The sequence below is a fragment of the Bactrocera neohumeralis genome, chromosome 3 (genome assembly GCF_024586455.1).
Source record: "Bactrocera neohumeralis isolate Rockhampton chromosome 3, APGP_CSIRO_Bneo_wtdbg2-racon-allhic-juicebox.fasta_v2, whole genome shotgun sequence".
NCBI lineage: Eukaryota > Metazoa > Arthropoda > Insecta > Diptera > Tephritidae > Bactrocera > Bactrocera neohumeralis.
This window is the reverse complement of record NC_065920.1, coordinates 47,319,184-47,337,227: the sequence shown is the minus strand read 5'-3', so window position 1 is coordinate 47,337,227 and position 18,044 is coordinate 47,319,184. Positions and strand designations below refer to the sequence as shown.

Here is an 18,044-nt window from a genome sequence, read left to right as displayed (position 1 = left end):
AAAGTGATTTATTTTGCGATTAAATAGTATCGTTTGATCGCTACCAAGACGCCATGCTAGAGCACTTCCTCATCTGTAGCTTCCGCTTGCCATTTTGAAGTGCACTAAGTAATGATTATGACAGGAAACCTTGAGAGGTTTGGCGAGCTAATTAACTAAGCCTCAAGAAAATTGTTTTCCTTCACCTCATTGTAATATGGTTCCTTTTATCTTCAGACCAGCTGGCCTGGTTGGTCATTAAATTTCTTGTCATAAAAATCCTTAGGAAATGATATCCACTCGTTACATGAACGGATCAAAAGAAAGCTTTACGAAAGATTTATTGATTACTTGCCATTAGGAACGAAAAGGAAACAGCAAGAGACAAGAAAAGAAGAAAACATTAAAAAAAAACATTGCTGTGGAGTTAACTCTCTTTGTTTGTGGTATCTTTTAAGCGTAAACTTTACGTAATTTTTGTTGCTTGAGCTTACAATCGGCTGATTGTCGTGTCGTCGTAAATACTGAAAGGCTGTTGCGTCACTTGTTTGCCACAGGGATCATATACCAACGAAGCATAATAGAAATTGCACAAAATAAATTCAACGTAAACAGTGATATCAGAAACCGAGTTAAAGGCACAGGACGGAACCGATATCAACAAAGCGCGGAAAGCAGCAGTGGGCAGCCTGGAATCGCCAACATATAGTGAGGCATCTAAACAACCTTGAAGACGATAATGACGATGTCTTTAGTGGCGTGATTTTTGACGTTGCAACTTGCTGCTGCGGATGATGATTGCTGCTATGGAACTACGCCGACGGTTGAATACAAAGTCATAACGGTTCAGCGAAGGCGCCAAGAAGGCAAAAAAAAGGAAAAACGGAAGCGAATTCCAGTATAAAAAGTAAGACAACGGAATAGCGTAACGGTTAAGGAATTGTATGGAAGCTACGATGCGAATCTCTGAGGAATCTTGCATCACACGATGGGTACACTTAAGTACCATGTGTGGCGGTAAAGTATTTGAGAGGCTGATGAGGCACAGCAGTACGGAGTCCAAAGAATTATATCAAAATGAAAGACGATGAATTTGGCTGATGATAAAATCATATTCCTTCGAGTGCTGAGGTTGTTTGCACTTAAGCACTTAAACCAGATATATGCACAACAGTTTGAGGTGCAGAGGCCCACGCACGTATGCACAAAAAGAAAGTAAGTGTTTGTCGTTCAAAAGCGCACTGAGGCATTCAGTAGTCGAGTCAGCATGACGGTATTGCAAGCTCTTCTTCTTTCCTGTTTCATTCTCAGATTGTTTGGTGCGTATGTAGGCGTACCACTTCAAACATTCTACGGCTTCTGCGACAAATTGCGAGTTTAATATTTCCACCGTCATCAAGCACTCGCACGCGCTCTAACCCTATGCTTCGATGCAATGATTCACATTTGCTTAAAGCGTTACCAACTCCCAAACAACTTTCAAACCAACAGACTTTTAAAAGCGGGAAAACCCGGTAACAAATCTGTGTAATTACAAAAACAACTAACATAAATCGTAATAATGGCAAAAAAACAGTTACCTTAGCGTAGTCGCGATAAGCGTTGCGGAAGTGCAAGCTCGTTTCATGCAAGCCCCTCTTTTTCTTCTTTATCGGCGTTGAAGTTTACAACAGCTCCCCAGACTTGTCTTCTTTTCGCAATTAGACGCCAACTCGAGATGCCAAGTGCAGCCAGGTCATTCTCCACCTTATCTCTCCAACGAAGTGGAGGTCTGCTTCTCCCTCTGCGTCCCCCGGCAGGTACTGCGTCGAATACTTTCACAGCTGGAGCGTTTTTATCCATTCTAATGCTTAGCCAGCGTATCCGCTGTTTCTAAATTGGCTGCACTAAGTCAATGTCGTCAAATATCTCGTACAGCTCATCGATCTATCGACTGCGGTTTTTGCAGTTGCCAATGAGCAAAGGACCATAAATTTTCCGCAGAGCCTTTTTCTCGAAAACTCATTACATCGACTCATCAGATGTTGTCATCATCCATGCCTCTGCACCATATAGCAGGACGGGAACAATGAGTGATTTATAGAGTTTGGGCTTGGTTCGTCGAGAGAGGACTTTACTTCCCAATTGCCTACTCAGTCCGAAGTAGCACCTGTTAACAACAGTTGTTCTGCGTTGAACTTCGAACATTGTTCTTGGTGTTAATACTGATTCCAAGATAGATGAAATTATCTACAACTACGAAGTTCTGGCTGTCAACAGTGACGTGGGAGCCAAGTCGCCATTCTGAACAAAGCAAGAACTAACGGCGCGGGGGTTGAGGCCAATAATATCAAAATCATCGACGTAAGCCAGCAGCTGTACATATTACATATACATTATAGAAGTTTGTCAAGCTCTTCATACTCACTCATTTCAGCCTCTCTCTTTTTTTTACTGCAAATGCGTTTCGCTTCCCACTTCAGTCCTCAGTATCTATCCCATCCCGTAAGTGTTTTGGTCGATTGTAACATTTAATAATCCATCCGATCTGTTGATATTATGAAACCTCTTTAAGCTATTTTTTATGTAACAATGTTTTCGCAAGACCGACTGAAGAGTGTTTTATTTTATGGAATATTAAATAGATTAAATAAAATTCAGCCAATTCTTCTTAAATTACATATGTATATCAGCTGATAAAGTGTATCGGATATTATTCAACCAGAATTAATGTATTCAATATTTAGAAAATGTCAAAAAATATTTTTAAAGCGTACATATGTTTAGCTTTCTAAATTAAATTCTTAGCAACTCTGTGACTTTAAAAGCCGGAATCTCTTTGTGGAATTGGGACCTTCTTCCAATGGATACCCAGTAGGTTCGGAAAAGTCGTAAAAACTCTGAGACGGTTAGGGTGAAAATATTTTTACGGGCTCATTTGTCAGGGCGATCTTATACTACACTCTTTTATCACTAAACTAGTTCGTTTTTCAGAGACCTTTGTCTTGATTTTTTCTCAAAGAAATCAGATATTAGAGCATGTGCACATCTAAAGCCAAAAGACTCGTTGGGTACCCAGTAGTTTTGGAGAACTTGAGCTAAGTATATACTTCTCAAAATTGTGCAGCCATCACCCACAATGTAACGTAACAGTTGCGAAAACTCGACTAAAGTGCTTACTGCTTATATTTTTAGTAAGATTGTCTGCATATTGCGTTGATGGTGGTTAAAAACTTAACTATCATCATACCACTATGCAACATATAAGTTTACATTCCAAACGCAGTAACAATTGGGTTGAGGATGTAAATGAGGCACCGCAATGTGAAGAAGCATTCAAGAATTTCGTTCAATTGTTTAAAACCTGCGATAAAACTAATAAAGTGAGAAGTGGAGCAACAACAACTAATAGCTAAATAATAAGTAAGAGAAATTTAAATTTTGTGTAGGGGAAACGACGCCAACAACTCCAATAAGATACGACAACATCAAATGCAGGGTAACATAAATACAGCGTAAAATGATGTTAGGTGAGTTTTTATTTGTATGAACGTCAACCTTTTTGCCAAGAAGGCGCTTGTATGCCAGAAAGCAACATAATACCACACTGTTGCGCTACAGCTAGCTATGCGCTGGCGAGATAAAATCATTTAATGAAAACTTGTACTCCCGCATAATTGCACTTTCACTTATAGACACTGTACATACCAGCACGAATCACGAAGTTGTTGTACTGAAAAAGTGTTGAAATCAGCACTGAATAATTTGGAACAGTTCTGCAGAGAAAATACCATCCGCTGAGCGAGAGATTGAAATAACGACAAACCCATAATCTATTACTGGTTGGTTAAGTGTTTAATGAGTTTTCAAAAGTCCTCTAACATATGCAAGAGCTTTTTGCGATATAATCGGTCTTTGAAGGCGATAATAAAGGTTTGTATTGAAATGCGTTGACAGCCACTTCTATCCATATTAAAAGCGCGAAGTCGTAAGCCAAACCTTCAGCTAACTTGTTCATATTAACCATCCGTCTTTTACTGAACCGTAATACATACTATACTCACTCCCTATATAATATTACTTTTAGAAACTACTAACATAAAACAGTAAATAAATAATTAATTACGCCAGAGACATTAAATTTTACCTCTGAGATGGTACGAAAGGGATTTATAAGAATCGTTGTGAAAATTGGACTATGGGCGTGGCATTGCCCACTTTTTGGTGAAATTTCATATATCGGGAACCGACAAACCGGTTTTCCCTTATAACACAATTTTAAATTCCACTCGATAATTCTACTTGCTAGTACACAAATCAGAAAGCAATTGATATAATGGGCTAAGCCTTTGCAGTATGCCTCCTAATGACTAAAAATTGCTCAAATCCAAATTAATACCGAATATGTGGACCCCAGTATCACTTGTTGACTTTCGAGCGAATATATTGGTCAATGTATGAGGTATACAATTGAAATTCAGACAGAATCCTTTCCTGACAATAGTAATTATGTATATCAAAAATATACAAAGTCTGTCGTAAAAGAAACAGAACTTTTTAAATATAACTGTTTCTGGTGGCGCTACCTACTGGTGGGTATATGAAATAAAAGTTTGATCTCTTGTTGACACTTCATAAAAATTTTAAGACATTTGGATAACTACAATCGATGTTATCGATCAAAAGGTGACAGCAGCTTTTGGTCATCGGTCGTAAAATGCATTTTGAATAAAGAGCATATATTAAATTTTGTTTTAAACTTGGGGAAACCTTTACTGAAACATTGCAATTGATGAAAAAAGTTTATGGTAATCAGTGCCTATCCCGTAGTAATGTGTATGATCAGAAGTCGGTCGTCTTCAGAAGTCAAAAATAAAGACAATGCTGATTTGTTTTTACGATTCCGAGGGTATTGTACACCGAGAGTTCGTCCCACCTGGCCAAACGATTAATGCTGTGCTTTACCTTGGTGTTATGAAGCGTCTTTTGTCACGCATTCGTCGTGCTCGACCACAATACCGTGAGGCAGGGCCCTGGCGCCTGTTGCACGATAATGCGCCGTGTCATCGGTCGACGCTTGTCACTGATTTTTTGACAAAAAACTCCATATTAACCATTAATCACTCACCCTCCTCATTTGATCTGGCACCCTGTGATTTTTACCTATTTGTAAAACTTCATTTGCCCATGAAAGGACACAAAAAACTTACGCGATTATAGCCGAGTTAACCAGCGCGCCAGTCGTTTCTTCTTTTCGCTACGTGGCGCCAATTGGATATTCCAAGCGAAGCCAGGTCCTTCTCCACTGATCTGCTTCCCCCGGCGGGTACTGCGTGATTTTTATCCATCCGGACAACATGACCTTAGCCGCTGTCTTTTAATTCGCTGAACTATGTCAATGTCGTCGTATATCTCGTCGAGCTCATCGTTCCATCGAATGCGAAAGCCGTGGTCAATGCGCAAAGGACCACTTTCGGTTTTTCTCTCGAAAACTCGTAACGTCGACTCATCGGTTGCATTTCACCATATAGCAGGACGGGAATTATGAGGGACTTATAGAGTTTAGTTTTTGTTCGTCGAGAAAGGCGACTCAGTCCGAAGTTTCAATCCTGCAATTTCCAGGCTGACATTGTTCGTGGTGTTAATACTGGTTCCTAAGCATTCCGAAAATGACCCTAAACACGCGAGTCGATTTGAAATGCTAATTTTCTGTGCTTCCTTGTCCAGCCTGGAGAAAGCTAAACGCTTTCAGCTATCCAAAAGGCGACGACCGATTTTCTCAAGAGCATTCCGAAAAATGACCTTAAACACTCATTTGAAATGCTAATTGACCGGGCTAAACGCTGTATCGAAGCACAAGGAAATTAAAAATATTAATTTTTTGTTGTTTTTTTTAACAGTCCTGTTTCTTTTGCGACAGACCTTGTATACCTAATCCAGGTGACTTCATGCTGCATATATCGGCCAATAATTGAGTTACATCAATAAATATGAGAAGGAATGCTTTACTTATAACAGAGTACCTTTGTGCTTATAATGAATACAATTGCGTGGAAACTTGACCAGGCCCCCATATACATAACTAATATCCGGATTTTCGAACATCCAGCTGACTTTGCTCCATATGAGTGATGAAACCTAGGGAGCATTTTTTAGAATGTGGCATGATATTTAAGTTAATACATAAAATAGGGTCGATAGTACCCAGAGTTATCCCCACAAATCGTAGGCTAAATTTGCTGGTCAGTGTATGTGTTAAATTGCTTAGATTCCGATCCTCTGGTTGTCGTTATACCTCTTAAGGTATCTCCCTTACTTTAATTTTTGCTATTTGCATGAGTATAAAATGTTCGGTTACACCCGAACTTAGCTTTCTTACATGTTTACATATATAGTGCCACCAGTTCTAGAAAAAACAGTCCATATCTGTTTTCGTAAGCCTATGGAATGTACAAAGCATTTTTGGGACAACATGTGAGACATTTTATGGAAGCGGGACTTGTCTTCATATTTTTGGAAATATAACATAATAAGTTTATATCAAAATTTATAATGCAAGATTTTCTTAAGAGGGGGCAAAAAAAGAGAATATATTTGTGTTTTTTTTGCGGCGGCATGAGTAATATAATTTTATTAAATTTAATGGCATATTATTGCACGACTTTTGAAGTATATTACAAAAAATTTTCAATGAAAAATATTAATAAATAAGCTTGTGACGGTGAATCTCCAGAAGGGCCTTGATAAACAAGGTTTAGCGGTGGACAATATAACTCATTACCGGATCATCTGAAACAAAAAAAATTATATGTGTTTTAAAGGTGATGTATTTCTCGAGGTAATCAGAAAAAGTTTTTTTTCTATTTTTTGCAGCACTTGGAAGTAAAAAGCGCGATTTTAGTTAAAAAAATCGCGGTTAATTTGTTAATAAAAAAAGAAAAAAATAGAAAAAAATATATAAAAAAATCCATCTGATTACCTGTTGATTTATGTGAAGAAGTAATGTTCAAACTTTCAAAAGGCTCGGTTCAGTAGATTTAGGTAGTTTTCGGAAAAATCAGTTAGTTTGACTATAATTGACTCAAAATTTGTACACAATATTCTCGACATATTGGTCGTTTAGAAAAAAAAAATTTATAAAAAAAGTGCAAAAAAAAAAATTGTAAAACCTTAACCAAGCAATGTTTGGCTATGTTTGACTTTAACCATCCCATCCAATTGATAAGACTCTATGGAGTCGTAGAGTAAGCAATTTAATTTTTTTAGTGGAATTTAAAAACAATTTTTATTGTGTAAAACATTTTAGGAAATTTTATGTCTTTAGGCAAGAGGTTGATTCCACGTTCACACAAATTTTTATTCTTGCAGGCAAGAAATGGTCCACATGGTTCGTGACGTCCTGTTTAGAGGTGAGGGTTTTCTATTCCAAAAAGTTTTTTAGGGAGCGGAAAAAGTAACATTCCGAAGATGCCAAGATAGTACAGTATGGCGAGTGTGGTAGGACATGCCATTCCAATTGAAGTAACGTGTGTATTCTAATATTTGACAGATGTCGTTTGCAGTCTGTCACGCTCATTGTGTTCAGCACTTAATACTTTCCTCACTATGATGGACGCTATGCCTTACCGCCCACAACTTTTTTGTAATCCATTATTTCGAATCCACTATTCGATGTTCGAATAAGTGCTTGCCAATTATTTACTAATTATGCTAGAATTCAGATGTCCATTCTAATCCTACATTTATGCGCATCTGAGGGTGCAGAATGAAAAAACAGAGAGAGAAACATACTGGTCATATTTTTGGACTGCCTATGACGATAAAACGAGTCCAACCTAACTAAAAGGATGTTCAATCAATAGTAGAATAAGAAAAAAGCCGCATACAGAGTAATAAAAAATTGATAGAGATATCGTTCAGTTAATAAAATCAGGAAGGATTACATCTGGAAAGTTCTTGAGGAGAAAGGCTTCAATCCAAATTGATTCAATATTGTGGAACAAAGAAGCGTTTAGCGTGCGAATGTGAACTCATCCAAAATGGTTCTGGTCAGCATTTTTTAGAAATATTTTACGGTCACCAAGGTCATCTCTCCAGGAAGAATGGATCGCTGATTAGAAACCATCCAAAATTATACAATTTTATATTAATAGTTTTTATTTTTAATCAAGAATTTGTATCTCAGGCAATAACCAAAAGAAGATATCGACTGCAACTTTACAATAACAAACACTTATTCTTCAGTAATAATACAAACTAATGAAATTGCAATAATATTGCAGTGGAGCTTTGAAGTTCCGAATATTTTAAGATTTATAATTTATTTTTTCTCAAATCTTGTACCAAAATTTGTCTATGTTGAAGATAACACTAATACTGAAATGTACATTTGTATGCTCACTCTTTGATAACTATTAATAGGATTCTCTTTTGAATTCGCATTTTTAATAACTTCGACAATCAAAAACTCGTGTTAAAATAACGAAATGTAAATGACCCACTCTTTGATGCGAGGACTTAAAACTATCGGATTCTCTTTGAATGATTTTTGCCGGAATGTAAAATGGAAACAAAATTGCTCTCGAAACGCAAAAACTATGAAATGAAGAATATTTATTCTGATATCGGTAGCGACTATTATAGATCGGGAGTTGTAGCCGGAGCAAGTTGAGCGAAGCACAGTATCCCGTGAAATGCTTTGCTCAGATTATTTCGGTAAAAAACGGCTTTAGTATTGCACACCGTTCCTCGAAATCTGCATATTTGCACAACTACCCAGGGTCGTTATAGATAAGTAAGAACTATGCCACACCAACATAGACAAACTCTGGACCAAACCACACCAATGCATACCAACACTCGACCAAACGCTGGCACCGCAGTGTAGAACATGTGATGTACAAGTTGCATTAAGCGAAACAAAGGAAATTTCACAAATGCTGTTATACCTGCTGTTACAGGGTGTTGCAATATAATGGGTTGTCAAAAAAGTCCTGCGGTATTTTTATTGATTTTTTTTTATTGAAATTGAAATGAATTTTTGTTGACTCATGCCCAGCTCTTGACCGATACTACGGCTGCTACTACTATGCCGGTCTCTTTCGACCAATTCAGCGATTTTATCGCAATTTTCGACGACAGGCCTTCCAGAGCGTGGCGCATCTTCAACCACCTCTACACCAGAACGAAAACGTTGAAACCATCGTTGTGCGGTGGAAATGGAAACTGCATAAACTGCACACATTTTATTGGCGGCTTGAGATGCATTTTTGCCTTTATCGTAGTACTGTAAAATATGCCGAATTTTCTCTTTATTTTTCTCCATGTTTGCGACGCTATAACTCACGAACGACTTAAAAGAAACGACAATCAATCAAACACGCGTTAGCGCGTGAAATGAGCTTTCCAAAAAGGTATAGCATGACCCGATGCGACGAATAAAACTAGAACTACGCGCTTTTAGCGCCAACTAGCGAAAATACCGCAAGACTTTTTTGACAATCTATTATATTGAACTTAATTGGAAAACACAAAGACTAGTAGCTGCACTTCTTTAGTTCGTTAGTCAAGGAGAGAAAGAGCGTGATTGTCTACCGAACCAAAGTGAAGATGAATTTATATTCAGGCATAACAAGGCGTCATTGTAGCAGTCCTTAAAGCTAATTTGGGGAAGATTTCAGGTTATTTTGTAAACAACAACAACAATTTTTTTTGAAGAAGTATTCAGGAAAGAAGTGAATAAAAGATTGTTGAAAGAAAAACATTTGATTCGCCGTTACATATTCTAATGATCAAGTAAAATATTTCGAACTTACCTAAATGTTGTGGTTAGAAGGAGAGAGTGAATGAAGTGAGAATGCTTGGTTGTTAAACAGCTCTATACAGTCATAGTCTAAGAAAGTACCTTGGAGGGATCCGTTCTCACTATTTGTCTTGACGTGGAGGATAGGAGGAATAAAATGTAATCAAAATTTGGTTTAAAGCTAAAGGATTTCCATATTTCTACTTTAAGTCCTGCACTAAAAACTTCCAGTTACTCAAATACACAATTAGTTAAAATTAAGCCCAATATCTGGTATTTAAGTAATTCTTATCTCTTATTTTTCAGTGTATTGGCGAAATTGGAATAACTTAGCCTCCTTTATAAGCCGCATTATAGTATGATCGAACTCAACTTTTTATCTCTATTAAGTTAATTCATAGAGTATTTACCGAATAACCGGAGGTAAATCCATGCAATACCACCCTTTAATACAAAAACCATAATATCGATTGCAAAAGCTACCTAGTTCTTTTATGTGTATAACATCTTTTTGTATGCGAGTATCGAGTTAGATGAGATTTCAAGCACACACATTCTGATTAAAAAATTTCTTTTCTTACAATTTTCACTAAAATAGCATGCAAAAAACTAGAACGGACAGACAATGACAAAGAAGGCGAAAAGTTTCAAAAGCAAGAAAGTATGAATTGAAGGCAAGATACATTGAAATACGATGCGTTGACAGTTTGTTGAGGATTGCTCATTTTTTTAAACTATAATCGAATTCTCTTATGGTTTACTCTTGCATTACTGTGATTCACCCGGGCGCAGCAAACGCGGAAAACAGCTGTATTTGCACTGGACCACAGTCCAGAAAGGGAAACGAGATATAATCATCGTCATACATTAACTGTAATTACAAAGGTATATCTTTCCAAGTAACTCACAGTTAAAAGTATATAAATTGAGATATCAATTCTGTCTCTCTAGTGGAGAAATACTGTTATTTTTCAGGTTTTTAATGTGATGTCGTAAATAATTACACTTTTTTCGCTTACATTGCAAACGCCGGCTGAATCCTACGAGATTTATCAAAATAATGTATTAGGTATTGTACACATTGGAAGGGTCTACAAAACACTTCCGAATTATATATGTCTATCTCTTATGGATATCCCACAATAACATTTTTTGTCAGTTACTTACGACAAATAACGTCTAATTTTCGAAGCGATTTTAACCAATACAGCAATAATACTTATTCAGCTAAATACCTTAAATACAACTTTGATTTAATGTAGATCTGTATGCCCCTTTACAGAATTTTTTCGAAAATATTACAAATTTAAAATTGCGAGAGGTAGCGTTTGCGGCAGTACAGGGCGGCCGGGGCGGCGGGAGCGTGCCTATAAATAGCGCCTAGGAGGCGGCGGTTCTCTCTATAGCATTTTGAATTTAGCAGCGATCGGACGCATTTATTATCGGAGCACTCTAGCGAGGAATATCTAAACGGAACGATGAAGTATATGCACACAATTTCCTTCCTCAAAAATAATACAGTTGCTAAATATTTGGAATAGTAGAATAGAACTGCAAACAAATACGCAGTGCAATGGATTATATAAGGTGTGTTCCAAAGTAAACATGACTTAAAAAAAAAACAGAACAAATGGTTTTTTGGGCAAAATAGTCTCTTTCTTCTTCAATACAGCTTTTTGCACGGTCCAAAAGCACGTCGATCGAGTGTTTTAGCTCGTTGGACGGTATGGCCGCAAGTATGCCGGTGCCTGCCTTTTGAATAGCCTCTACGTCTGCATAACGCTTTCCTTTCATGGGAAAATTCATTTTTCCGAAAAGGAAGAAATCGCACGGTGTCATATCGGATTAATACGGGGAGTATTTAATAGTTAAAATGTGATTTGTGGTCAAATAATCGTCCTGCGAATGTTGAATTCTGAGCAATTTTTGGTCGTCCGTCAATTTGTGCGGAACAAACCATGCACACAATTTCGTAATCCCAAATGTTCGGTCAAAATGCGATAAATCGATGTTTCCGAGATGTTCAATTCCATTTCCATGAATTTCAATGATGATTTCGGTTGATTTCTGATGAATTGACGCACAGTTTCAATGGAATTTCCGGTGATCACGGATTTTGATTGGCCCACATGTTGATCGTCATTTATGTCCTCACGACCACTTTGAAAACGTTGAAACCACTCGTGCTCTCTTGTACGGGATGGGCAATCATCGCCATAAACGTAAAAGTTTTACCAATTTTAAACAAAATTTAATTTTGGCTCTTTGTTCGAAGCTCATTTTCGCACCGATAACACAAACATACTTTCACTTAAAATGCAATAACTTCACTACCAATCAATGAAAGGTTATGAAATTCCCACTGGACAATCGATAAAGATAGCAGATTCTAACTCACTAGTCGAGATGGCGCCACCAGGGGGCCCTAGATTCAAAAAGTCCTGTTTACTTTGGAAAGCACCTTGTAACTGGCTCAGTAATCAGTCGATGAATGCCAGCCGACTTTTTCCACGCTTGAGAATCGGTTCCTCGTGAACCGCCCACTAGAATGACTGTCAATTGGACTCCAGTGTGTGCATTTTTTATAAAGTAACACAAGTTACTTCACAAAAATGCTATGTCATTAACTAATTGTTATAACCAAACTAATAGAAGTCATAAAGATTTATTATTAGTATTATGTATCTATGTGTCAGCCACAGTAAAGCGTGAACGGGTCCTTTAGTTACATAAAAAAGGACAAATTGTGAATAAATAACGCATTAAAAGAGAAATAAAATAACGAAACATAAACATGAAAGGGGTAGCGAAAAGGGTGCCAAATGAGATTCTTTCCATCATTTGAGCTAGTTCAAGCAATGCGAAAAGTACTTCAAAAGTATTTAGATCCAAAAGAGTTACACATCCCGAATAATTATACGAAAGCATTTCGTTTCTAAATTTGTTGCCGTTGCTTTACCATGTCAAGCCATTTATGGCATTTATTTTATGCTTTTAACAATCATAAAATTACAAAATAATTTCTTTGGTTGCTTGACGTCGGCAGGCGGAGCCATGGAAAAGCTTGAGAAACTGCTGAAATTTTGTAAAAACATACATAGTACATATAGAAGTTATTGCAGAAACCCTCGCTTGTGTGTGAGCGCTTAAATTCATATAGCAGTTCAGTTGTATGTGGAATTTGTGTAAAAGTGTGTAAATAGCAGCGCATGAAGAAGGAAATATAGTCTAAGAACAACAGACAGCATGTATTTATTTATTTAAACATTTTGCTTTAACATTTACATTGGACTTTTTGTGGGTAAGGTCTTTCCAGCTTTAATTTTTTTAAGATCTAATAATAGAAAGCTCCGGTAAGAGCAATGTTCAATATTTATTGTATTAATGTTTATAAAAAAAGTTGAAGTTTCTTCGCTCTTTCTGTCTTGCGATTCAATGGTTTCGTAGCAAATGTTTTCGTATACCTAATAACCGGCCAGCAAGTCCTATTACAAGCATTCGTTTGACTTTATACTATGTCACCTTCTTTACATTTGGGTTCATATGAAGACTAAAGAGTATATACTTATTGGTCCATTCGGCCTTTTTTTTCCTTTTTTTCGGAAATGTTATATTTTATATTTTCTTGACAAAATGAGGTTTTCAAATATGCAAAATGAAAATGCACTTCAGAAAGCATCTATTATTTCAAAGAAATCTGAAGCATGCAATAAATTATGCTAGTAATGCACAGTAGGTAATTTTTTGTTTTCTAGAGCTATTTGAATTGATTTTAAATAATAAATTAAAAAAAAGAATAATATTAAATTTGTATTTTAATTGGTTATTTGCGCCATTCACAATAGAAAACTGATGTAAACTATGCAAAAATAAATCTTGGAATTATGAGATTTTGCAAATTTTATGCGTTTTATTTTCAGGTCACCTTATAAATGCCAGGCTTATTATATTTGAGGGTTTCATAAAATTATTTCCTGGTTCTTTTATACCTATTTGAATAACGAAGCTTTTTATTTGTGCCATTCTTAGAAAACCCAAAATAAAACTTGAATTATTGAAGATAGCGCTTGCACCACTTAAATTTCTAACAAGTATAACTTGCTGAGGTATACTCGCCGTGTCCAGGGTTCGTTACAATAAATTTGTAAACATTGGAGCTCTTTTGCGAATCGTACTTCATTTTACTTTTTATTATAATTTTAATTTAAGTTATAAAATTTGTCTCTCGCGTTGTAATGTCGTCGCCCGAGGAAAGTGCTGTCAGGGTAACGGTTCAGTGTGGTCCTTTAGGGCAATACCGTTTCCCTCTCTGCTGCGCTCCTGGGTGGCAGACGACTGGCTGCTCTGTACAACGACGATCACGCTCGGTTTCTTCTGCCGGCGCTCGCGTAGGTTTCCATGACGATGTCCTGCGGTGTTCTGGCGTGCTACGACGTGACGCTTGACTATTATGCGTAGGCTTCAATGACGTGTTCGACACGTTGACGCCTCTGCTACGACGACTATGCCGGCGCTCCTGTTTGCTTCGATGACCATGGCCTGGCGTATACGTTGACGCTCGTGTAAAGTTACCGAACCACGGAAGACCTTAACAGACGACGTTCACAAGTCAGGGTACCAAGACTAGCTAGAAGATAAACTCACTGTGAAATTTTACATTATTTACCCATTAAATACTATTTGATTTCATTATTAAAAACTCCACAACGAGTAAGAGAGAATATATTTCAATAAGTCATGACGCAGCTCGTAACCAGTTCTCTGCTAGAACTCATATATTTCAATTTTGTTCCTATGTATGTTTTATACAATACATATGTATACCAACTCATAAGGACGTTTGTACTAACACATACAAATGTATATAAATTTATGAGTCGTTTAATGCCGTACTTAACAAATTTCAAGCAAAGAGATTACGATATGCCTTAGAAGATAAAGAAAAGAGAAACAAGTTGAAAACAAATTATCAGAAAGGCGCATAAAACAAAGAAAATATATTTATTGGCAGATAAAAACAAGTGAGGAAGGCTAAGTTCGGGTGCAACCGAACACTTTATACTCTTCCATCCTGCAAGTTGAGCCAGGGAAATACCTTAAAGTGTAAAATGTCAACTAGAAGATCGGAATCTAGGTAATTTTATATATACATATTCTCCATATAACTCATACACTGACCAACATATTCGACATAAGGTTTCTTAGAAAAAGGAAAATCATTATAAGTATGTAGTGTATGATAGTTGGGGTAGTTTCGACTCAATTTTGCTATAAAATATTGTTATGTCACATATAAAAAAGTGTTCTCTGGGTTTCATTAAGGTACCTCAGATACAATCACCAATCTGATAGAGTAAAGTCAGCCGGATGTTCGAAAATCCTGGCATTATGTAGTCATATGGAGGCTATGTTAAATTTTCGCCCACTTTCATCTATTTTAGGCACAAAGATAAACTGTTATGAGTAAAACACGCTATGCAATTTTCATTGAGATAACTCATATATAGGCCGATATATGCAGTGCAAAATCACCCAAAAGTTTGAAAATCTCTGAAAATATAACTAATATGCGGGCTCAACGAAGCATTGTTCATGATTCATTAAATTTTGAATACTAATAAAGATAATTTCATATCTATACTTATTATCAGGACAGAATTTTTTTTTTAATTGTATATCCTATTTTTTGGTCGATATTTTTCTGTAAAAATCATATTCGGTTCCTAAAGGCTTGAACAGTTTTGGTTAATATTTGATCATAAGGTGGCATACCCTACGTTATAACGCAAAATTTTATCTCGTCAAATTTGTACACTGGAAAGTGAAAGAGTGAAAAGGAATTAAAATTGTGCTATACGGGAAGTAGGCGTTGTTGTAGTGCGTATTCGCCCATTTTCGTAGTGTAATATAGGAATATAAGAATAATGTCACGTACTAATTCGGTCGGTTTCCGAGATATGTGATTTTACCAAAAAGTGGGAGGTGCACCGCCCATCGTTCAATTTTCACACCGGCTGCCCTCACATAGTTAAGTTATTGATTTATTGCTTTATTAGTAGTCTTTAATTGTACCGTTATATGGGGAGCGAGCGGAGTTATCTTCCGATTTTATCCATTTTTACACTGGCGTAGGCGTTATTATAATATTTGCGGTTAGCGAATTTGATTGTTTTAGCTTTAGTGATTTAGTAGATATTGCCATTGAACTTACTAGAAGGCGGCTCTACGCTCAGTTTATCAAAAAATTTTGCTCATATATCAGCTTTGCTATAGCGATCAGACAGTCCGCAGTCCCGGATTTCAACTTTTCTCGTCACCCTTATCATTTATGTATATATGTGGCGACATCCACATTAAACATATCTTTAAATTTATTTAATTCATGCGGGGATAGGTTTACACTAAGTTCATTTATATTTGTACAACTAAAGGTTAAGTTATCCTACATTCTACTTTACATTGTTATCCTTTGAATTACAGTACTTCTTTCTCTCTTACATACATTAATTAAGCTATCATAATAATGCATTACATATTGACAGCAGCATCACCTGATGCTTTTCGATCACCGTTACCTAAATAAGCATATAAGAAATTAAACTCGAAGAAATTAAATCCTGTCAGTTGGATTTTGGTTACCACGTCTCCCAGACGTGTATTAATAAACCAGTACTCCACATATATAACCCTATATCTATCTCGATTAGTTTTAGGTGATACGTACAACCGTTAGGTGAACAAAACTATAGTAATTTGTAGCAACTGGGTTGCAAGAGTAGAAAAAAATTCAGTGGCTTTTATACAATTTTGTGAAAAAATGGGAAAACAGCAGAGAAAGGTAAAAATCGCTGCATCGGACTCGGCTAGTCAAAAAAAGTATGGTGTGTGCAGATATTCTTAACAACATAAATTTTTTTTTTACATTTAATTAAAAATACAGCAGGGAATAACCCCAAAAAAAGGTGAACAAATGGAAATGTGCTTTAGAATTTGTTGTCTATGCCTGCGTTTTATGTTGTGGGATAGACTTGGGACACAATTTGACAGAAATAAAATCTTTGGGGGTAAAACGAGTGCAATACATGTCCAGATAAACGTCCAAACTTCCCCCAAAAACACACATACATTTTGTGGGAACACAAATTCCCTTTTAAAATAAAAAAAAAATTTATATAAACATTTTTTAAGAAATACTATTTAAAAATTTTTGCAGAAACTGGCCCCCCCAAAGCGCGCATAAAACAAAAACTTTTATGCCCAAATTTTTTTCTTGGGGCCAAAATCCCCCTAATTACCCGAAAAAATTTTTTTAGAAAAATTAAAAAAATTTTTTGAATAACATGATTACAAGCCAAGTCTTTTGAAAACAATGATTAGGCTATTTTATTTTAATCCCAAAACGAAAAGTATAAATACATTTTAATATGTTAAAAAAATTTTTATATAAAATTTTTTTAAAATTTAAATTTTCATTATTTTATTGTGAAAAACCATCAGTTTTACAACATAAAAAAGGGGGCTTAATCTAAAAAGATGGAGTTTGTTACCAGATGTAATAAGGCAACCAACTTCCTTTGAATATTGATAGAAATTAGGTTTCATAAAAAAGGGTGAAAATTTGGGGTCAAAAATTATTTTGAAAAATTTTATAAATTTTCAAGGGAGTTTGGTTTTTTTAAATTGTTGTCCATTCTCCATTGATTTTTGGGGGTTCATTTTAAAAAAAGACTTTCTTTTTCCCGTAATTTAAAAACCCCAAATCTATCCAACCAGATTTAGCTTCATCATACAATAATTTCCAATTTTAAAATAGCCCCTCTATTTCTCTTAGGATCATCGTTTATTTTTAGGTTCTTCTAACTGATAACGTTTTACCATGCAATTAAAAAACTTTATGTTGATTTTTTACACTCAAAAGCATCTTTGAGCATTAAAGAGGCCATTGGAGCCCCGCCCATGTGCCCCTCCCTCCCTTTTGGAATATTGGACGTTTCAAAAAAAACCTTTTAGAGCTTTGGGAGATAATTACTCAAACCATAGAAAAAAAAATAAGATATGCCAAAAATTTTTTTTTCACCCAACCCACTGGTGGTTTTTTTTATCTTCAATTCATTTGAAGGTTTGTCATTAAATTTTGTCATAAAAAAAGATTTCCCCCTCATTTCGAACGGGTCAGGAAATCATGAAAAATTTATTAAAATTTTTTGATTAAAAAGTAAAAACCCAAAAAAAAAAAGTGGGAAAAAACCGAAAAAAAAAAAAACGCAAACACCGCTAAAAAGTG

At 36.0% G+C, this 18,044-nt stretch overlaps 1 long non-coding RNA gene across 1 annotated transcript in view; it reads right to left on the bottom strand.

Moving 5' to 3' along the window:
* The window catches only part of LOC126752723 (uncharacterized), a 143,576-nt gene that overhangs the window by 61,282 nt on the left and 64,250 nt on the right, over window positions 1–18,044 (bottom strand). The window lies entirely within an intron of this gene.